This window comes from Hemitrygon akajei, chromosome 6 (assembly GCF_048418815.1).
Source record: "Hemitrygon akajei chromosome 6, sHemAka1.3, whole genome shotgun sequence".
NCBI lineage: Eukaryota > Metazoa > Chordata > Chondrichthyes > Myliobatiformes > Dasyatidae > Hemitrygon > Hemitrygon akajei.
In genome coordinates this window covers 100,003,447-100,011,618 of record NC_133129.1, presented here as the reverse complement: position 1 = coordinate 100,011,618, position 8,172 = coordinate 100,003,447, and positions in this window count along the sequence as shown.

The following is an 8,172-nucleotide window of genomic DNA, read 5'->3' as shown; positions in this document are numbered from 1 at the left end:
TCCCACCCTCTCACTCTCCCTATCTCACTGACCCCTCACACACTCCCACCCTCTCACTCTCCCCATCTCACTGACCCCTCACACACTCCCACCCTCTCACTCTCCCCATCTCACTGACCCCTCACACACTCCCACCCTCTCACTCTCCCCCTCACACACTCCCACCCTCTCACTCTCCCCATCTCACTGACCCCTCACACATTCGCACCCTCTCACTCTCCCCCTCACACTGGCCCCTCACACACTCTCACCCTCTCCCCCTCAAACATGCCCCCTCACTCTCCTGTCTCTCACACTCATACTCTCCATCTCACATACACTTCCACTCTCCCCTGCCACTCTCATACTCTTGCCCCATCACATTCTCCCTCCTGTCAAACATTCACCCCTCACACCCTCCCACTCTTTCCCCCCTCACACTCACCCCACTCTCACTCTTCCCTCTCTCACACTCATACTCCACCTCTCTCACTCTCACTACCCCTCTCCCCTCATACTCTCAGCTCTATCAGACTATCCCCACTCACATTCCCCATACCCTCTCCCCCTCTCACACACCCCTCTCACACCCTCACCCTCTCCCACTCTCCCTCTCTCACATTCCCTCCCAACTCACACTCTCTAGCCCTCACACACTCTCCCCCTCACACTCAAACACGACTCTCACACTCTCACACTCACCCCTTTCACATCCTCTACCCCCACACCCTCCACTCCTCTCACACTCTCTCTTCTCACACACTCTACCACTTCTCACACTCCCGTCTCAAACTTCCGCTCTCCCTCTTTCACACTCTTCCCGTTCACACCCTCTGAACACCCTTCACACACCCACTCTCCCCCTTGCCCTCTCATACCCTGGCCCTCTCAGGACCTCTCTCTCCTCTCACACTCCCTGTCTCCTCCTCAAACACTCTACCTCCTCACACTCACTCCTCTCCCCACTTTCACACACTCAGCCCTCCGAATCCCCCTTCTCACACTCTCACCCCCACACTCTCCCCACTCTCTCACTCTTACCCCTCCCAATCTCCCCCACTCACACACTCTCCCCTTCCCACATCCTCCCCCCTCTCAACCCTCCCTCCTCAGAATCTCCTTCTTCTCACCTTCTCCCCTCTCCCACTCTTACTCTCCTCCCACACACAACCCCCTTTCACACTCAACCCCTTTTCACACCCACCCCCTCTCACATTCACCACTTCTCACACCCTCCCCATTAGACACCTTCACCCTCATACACCCTCCACTTCTCACACACCCTGTCCCCCCACACCGTTCCACTCCTCCCCTCACACACTCTCACCCGCCCTCCCCCCACACTCTCGCCCCTCTCTGCCTGGTGTCAGTGATCAGACTGCCAGGAGTTGAGATCTCTGCACCGGCTGCTCGTACGACCACCCACCCCCTGACCCCCCGGCCCCACAGTTTTCACTGTTTGTGTTGTTATGTATCGCATTGTACTGCTGCCACACAACAACAAATTACATGACCTCTGCTGATGATATTAATCCTGATTCTGATTCTAATTCACGTGACCCTGATCAGGAGGCTAAGCAGATTCTAACCTTGCCTAAAGGTGACCCCAGACTGGCGGAGGGAAAGAGTGACTTACACCTCCTTTGGTGGAGCTGTATCTCCACCTTGCCTCAAAAGTACTTTGTAAGCTTGTGATTGCAGCTGCTGGAATCTGGAGCTACAGCTAGAGTAGAAAACAGAGAGGAACTCAGCTGGTTGGGCAGCACCCTTGGGAGGTTGACATTTCAGGTCCAAACCCTACCTCAGGACTGAGCGTGGAGTGAATTAAGATTTATTATCCGAGTACATATTAGTCACCACCTCCTTTTCCCTGCAGTCATACTCAGGAAGTCTACAGAACAGTAACTGTAAACAGAACAACAAACTGTGCAAATGCAAATACTAAAAATTAACAATAAATAACGAGTATGAGATAACTCTATAAAGAGTACTTTCTGCCTGATGGCAGCAGTGAGAAAAAAGCATGGCCTGGGCAGTGAGGATCTCTGATGATGGACACTGCTTTCCTACGGCAACGTTTCATGTACGTGTGCTCAATAGTTGGGAAGGCGTTGCCCGTGATGGACGGGGCTGAATCCACTGCCTTTTGCAGGATTTTACGCTCAAAGGCATTGGTGCTCCCATACCTGACCATAATGCAGCCAGTCAGCACACTCTCCACCGCACACCTATGGAAAGTTTTCGATGATCCTTTGGTCTCAGTATCTGAAGATATTGAGGAAGTAGAAGCACTGTGGTACTTTCTTCGCTATAATATTTATATGAGGAGTCCTCTGAGATAGTGACACCGGGAAATTTGAAGTTACTGACTCTCCACCTCTGATCCTCCGATGATTATTGGCTCACGGACCTCTAGTTTCCCTCTCTTGAAGGCTTCAATCAGTTCCTCGGTCTTGCTGACATTGAGTGAGACAATTTGTGAAGCCAAATTAAATCCATAGTGATTCAATGTTGTAAAACAATAAAACATGAAAACTTCAAAGGGGTTGAATACTTTTTTATAGGCATTGTAACTCTGTAGGAGGTTATGGCATTCAAACATTGCCACAACTGTCAAGTATCCCTCATTGATTCGCAACTAGTCCAGAATCTCCACTTCGTCTGAGAGATGGCTATTTGGAGATCATACCTCCACCCCTTGTAGCATTCCTGATCTCCAGGCTTGAATGCCTCTGAGCAGGTTCTGGATTTCTTTGTTCATCCAGGGCTCCTGATTGGGGAAATCTCTGAATCATTTTGTGGGGACACGCTCATCCACAACTGTTTTAATAAAGTCTGTAATGACCCTGGTGTAGTTATTCAGATCCCCAGATGAGTTCTTGAACATGGCCCAGTCCATTGACTCAAGACAATCCTTTAACCATTCCTCAGCCTCCCAGAACCACCTCTTAGCTGTCTTGATCCCTGAGCCTTGTGCTTGAGGCTCTGTCTGTGTGTAGGTAGTAGGGGTACAGGTGTCCCAAAATGCGGTCTTGGGAAGGAACCATAGGCATTCCTTATCACAATGTAGCAGTAGTCTAGTGTGTTGGGGCCTCTAGTGCCACAGGTTACATGATCGTGATAATTGGGCAGGGTTTTCTTCAAACAAGCCTGGTTAAAGTCACCGACTATAATTTGAAATGCTTTGGGATGGGCTGTTTCTTGTTTACAGACAGCATCATGCAAGTTCACGAGTGCTTGCTTATAATCGGCAGCCGGTGGTACGTAAACCGCAGTCAGGAACGTGGATGAGAACTCCTGAGGCAAGTAGAATGGTCTACATTTAATCGTTAGTTGCTCTAAGTCAGGGGAACAAGAAGTTGACAGAACCCTAGTGTCTGGGCACCAATGAGAATTGACTATAAAGCATACGCTGTCACCTCTTTCCTTACCAGAGATCATGGGTCGATACATTCTGATAATCATTATACCTTCGGGTTGTATCACTGCATTCAGCGTATCTGCATTTCACTAAGTTTCAGTGCAACAAACAACTGGTGATTTGCTTCATCTGCCTCAAATACAGCAGTCTTGCCCTGAGATCATCAATCTTACTTTCCACCGACGACATATTCACCAACAGGATACTAGGTTTCCCTCTCCTGAAGTCTACAATCAGTTCTTTGGTTTTGCTGGACAGGTTGTTGTTATGACTCCACTCGGCCAAATTTTTAACCTCCCTCAAGAGGGTGGTGCGCGATGGTTCTGGTGGTCAAAGTGAGTATTGAGCTCATCGGGAGCAAAGCTCTGCTGCCCTCCACCCCCGTAGATTTTACTGCATAAAGGGAAGAATGTTAGGTGTTTAGTGGGCTGAGAACCTTCATCAAGACTGGGCAGAAGTCAGATTAAGAAGGGGAGGAGAGGGGAGGAGTACAAGCTGGCACCTATCACCCATATTTCCAAAAGCCAATGATTACATTTAATGATGCAACATTAATTCCAGCCTTTTCCCAGGTAATACCAGGGCATAATTGGAATGGTCACAATACAAACATTACGCCCAGTGACATAGTCAGAACAAAATATAAGTAGAGGCCAAATACAAACCTGTTCACAAGGCTGAATAATAACTTTCCAATGACACACGTTTTTAAATTGACCCTCCAACGCTTTATCTGCTCTTAGTTTGAAAGAAATTTAAAGACTGTACCTCCAGAAGCTTTGCAAGTCTGGATTACACTAATTTCAGGCACCACTTGGATCTCTCAAGACAGCACTTTTGAATAACTTTTCATTGCTTCACGTATTTTTAAGTTGGAACTTCTCGTTCAAAATGGACAAAGCCACGAAGAGTCTGCTACAGGCGGTGGTGTTGTGCTGTCTGCTTTCCCCTGTGATCACAGTTGCATCAAGTGAGTGAGACGGCTTGTACTAATAGTTCCTTTTTTTTGCAGGAATAGATATCTCATGTTTGTGCAGAACTCACAAAATATTTGTATTCTTGAAATGTGATCAGTTACTTGTGATACAGCACTTTTTCAATTTTGAAGGCTAGTGGGAAATGTATCTTTGTACTCTGTGCTCTTGAATAGTTCTGTTTCTACAGTGCCGGGAATGTTTCCTATAGATCAGGGATTCATAACTTTTTTTATGCCATGAAACCCTTCTACTAAATGAGGGGCCCCCAGACTGGAAACCCCTGCTTTAGAACATAGATGATTACAGCCCATGACGTGTCGATCTTTTAACCTACTTGAAGATCAATCTACACCTTGCAGTCTATCATTCATGTGCCTACCTGAGTCTCTTAAATGCCCCTAATGTATCTGCCTCTATCACCATCCCTGGCAGAGCATTCCATGCACCCTGCATAAAAAATTTACCTTTGAGATCCTCTCCTATTTTAAAAATCATTTTTAAAATTGTGCCCTCTTGTATTAGTCCTGGCTGTCTACTCCCTTTGCTTCTTATCGTCTTGTACACCTCCATCAAGCCACCTCTCATACTTCTTCACTCCAAAGAGAAAAGCCCCAGCTTGCTCAGCCGATCTCCATAAGACATACCCATACAGCAATGGTGAATCTCCTCTGCACCCTTTCTAACGCTGCCTTGTCCTTCCAGAAATGAACACGCTATTCCAAGTGTGGTCTAACCAGGGTTTTATAGAGCTGTAACATTACCTTGCATCCAGTTTGCGACTGATGAAGACCAGCACACCGTATGCCACCCTATCAACATCTGCAGCAAATTTGAGGGGACACCAAGATCCTTCTGTTCCTCCAATTCTGAAGGCACATTTCTGGGTTGAAATTCATCAGCCAGCTCTCCATCCTTGTCAATGTCCTGTTGTAAACTACAACAACCCAGTACACAATCTACAACACCACCTACTGCCCCTATTAAATTACTAACCCACCCTTCCGCCTGCTCATCCAAGCCATTGATAAAAATCACAAAGAGCAGTGGTCCCAGAAGAGATCCCTATAGAATACCACTGGTCACTGACCTCCAGGACGAATATTCTGCACCTACAGAGACCCTCTGCCTTCTGTGGGGAAGCAAAGTTTGTACCCACACAGCCAAGTTTCCCCGGATCCCAGGCCTCCTGACTCTTTAAGTGAGCCTACCTTATCAAATGCCTACCTAACATCCAAATACACTACATCCACTGTTTTACCTTCATCAACATGCTTTTGAAATTGTCCTGAAAGAATTTAATCAGGCTCGTAAGGCATGACCAGCCCCTCTCAAAGCCATGCTGACTATCCCCAATCAGACTACGCTTCTCCCAATGCTCGTAAATCCTGTCTCTAACAATCTTCTCCAATAATTTGCCCACCAGGCAAGTAAGTCTCTTTGGTCTATAATTTAAAATAATTTATTGGTCAATGAATGTAGTTGAACTAGTTTCGACAAACACCATTTTGGGAGAAGGCAGGAGAATGGAGTTGAGAGGGATAATAAATCAGTCGTGTTGGAATGTGGAGCAGACTCAATGGACCGAATGGCCTAATTCTGCTCTTAGGTCTTCTGGTCAATCTCCTGAATTGATTTCAAAATTCTCATCCTTGCTTCCATACTCTTATATCAGTTTGTGCTAATAGGTGTTCTTTATCAAACTGCTCAGCTGAAATATATATCAGGAAAAGGAAGTCTCGTATTTGTACAAATCTTACAGAACACTTTTACAGTGCCTTGAAAAATTATTCAGCCCCAAACCCTTTGTTAACATAAATGAGTATTACAACCAGAGATTTTGATCAATTTAACTGAGAATTTTTATTTGATTTGCATGCTCCATTTTTCCACAGTAGAGCCAAATAAAAAGGGAAAAGTAAGCACAAAAAAACTAAAAATTCAAGAACTGAAAACTCACCCCCCCCCCCACTTTGCTCAGTACTTCGTTGATCTGCCTCTCGCAGATATTACAGTCTTTCTGGACAAGTCTCTTTTAGCTGTGCACAACGTGTTGGCGCAAGCTTTACCTTCACCATACTTTACAGTAGGGATGGTGTTACCAAGCTGATGCACAACGTTAGATTTATGCCACGTGTACCACTTAGTGTTGAGGGCAAAAAGTTCCACTCTAGTCTCATCTAGCCACAAGACCTTCTTCCACATCTTTGCAGTATCTTCTAAGTGATGCTTTGCAAAGTCTTTGGGGCAAGGATATGCCTTTCCATAAATACCCTTTTTTTGGCATCACAGTAGTTCTCCGGTGACTAAGCTTCAAGATTCAGGGGAGTAGATTTGGGACGGAGATGAGGGGAAACTGCTTGTCCCAGAGAGTGGTGGATCTGTGGAATTCTCTGCCCAATGAAGCAGTGGAGGCCACCTCAGTAAATATATTTAAGACAAGGTTGGATAGATTTTTGCATGGTAAGGGAATTAAGGGTTATGGGGAAAAGGCAGGTAGGTGGAGATGAGTCCATGGTCAGACCAGCCATGATCTTAATGAATGATGGAGCAGGCTTGATGGGCCAGATGGTCTACTCCTTCTCCTGTCTCTTATGTTCTAAGTATAGAGGGGCAATTTTGTATTTTCCTCTTTTTCATGGTGGATTACACTGAGCTCTGAGGCAAGTCCAATGCCTTTGAGATGGTCTTGTACCCTTCCCCAGATTTCTGCTTCTCTATTATCATTTCCCTGACTTGTCTGGAATGCTCTGTTTTCAATTTGGTTTGGTCTGTTGAAAATCTACCTTACAGAGAGAGGGGGTATTTATTCTTATGTATGCCTGTGGCCATCAAACTTTACAACTCCTCCCTCGGAGTGTCAGACACTCTGAGCCAATAGGCTGGTCCTGGACTTATTTCCACTTGGCATAATTTACTTATTATCATTTAATTATTTCTGGTTTTATTTTGCTATATTTCTACTCTATTCTTGGTTGGCGCAACTGTAACGAAACCCAATTTCCCTCGGGATCAATAAAGTATGTCTGTCTGTCTGTCTGTCTGTAAATATCCCCTCTGAAAACAGGTGATCCTTCAATTTTCTACAACAAATTAGGTGAGTTGATAAGGTAATACTGTACATTGCACCTCAGGAAAGTTAGCATAGTAATTACAAAGGGATGCCCTGGCTAATATCCATCTCTGCCTTAAATGCATCCAATGGCAACAAATTCCACAGATTTACCACCCTCTGATTGAAGTAATTTCTCTGCATCTCTGTTCGAAATGGACATCCTTCAATCCTGAAGTTGTGCCCTCTTGTCCTAGACCCCCCCCCATGGGAAATAACTTTGCCATATCTAATCTGTTCAGGCCTTTTAATATTTGGAATATTTCTATGAGATCCTCCTTCATTCTCCTGAATTCCAGGGAATACAGCCCAAGAGCTGCCAGACATTCCTCATATGGTAACCCTTTCATTCCTGGAATAATTTTCCTGAAATAAGATGTACAAGATTTGCAAGTCAAAGATTACAAGACTTCCAAGTTCACACTGATGAAATGGCAAAAATTACTGTAAAATTATACAGCAATGGGTGCACATTCACACCGTCTGGATAAGAAATGACGGTAGTATTGCACAGTATCGCACAGGATGTGGTAAACAGAGCTTAAGCAATCTACAGGAGGGGAGTCATCACTTCCCCAGCTATCAGTTGATTCAGAATCAGAATCAGGTTTATTATCACCGGCATGTGACGTGAATTTTGTTAACTAAGCAGCAGCAGTTCAATGCAATACATAATATAGAAGAAA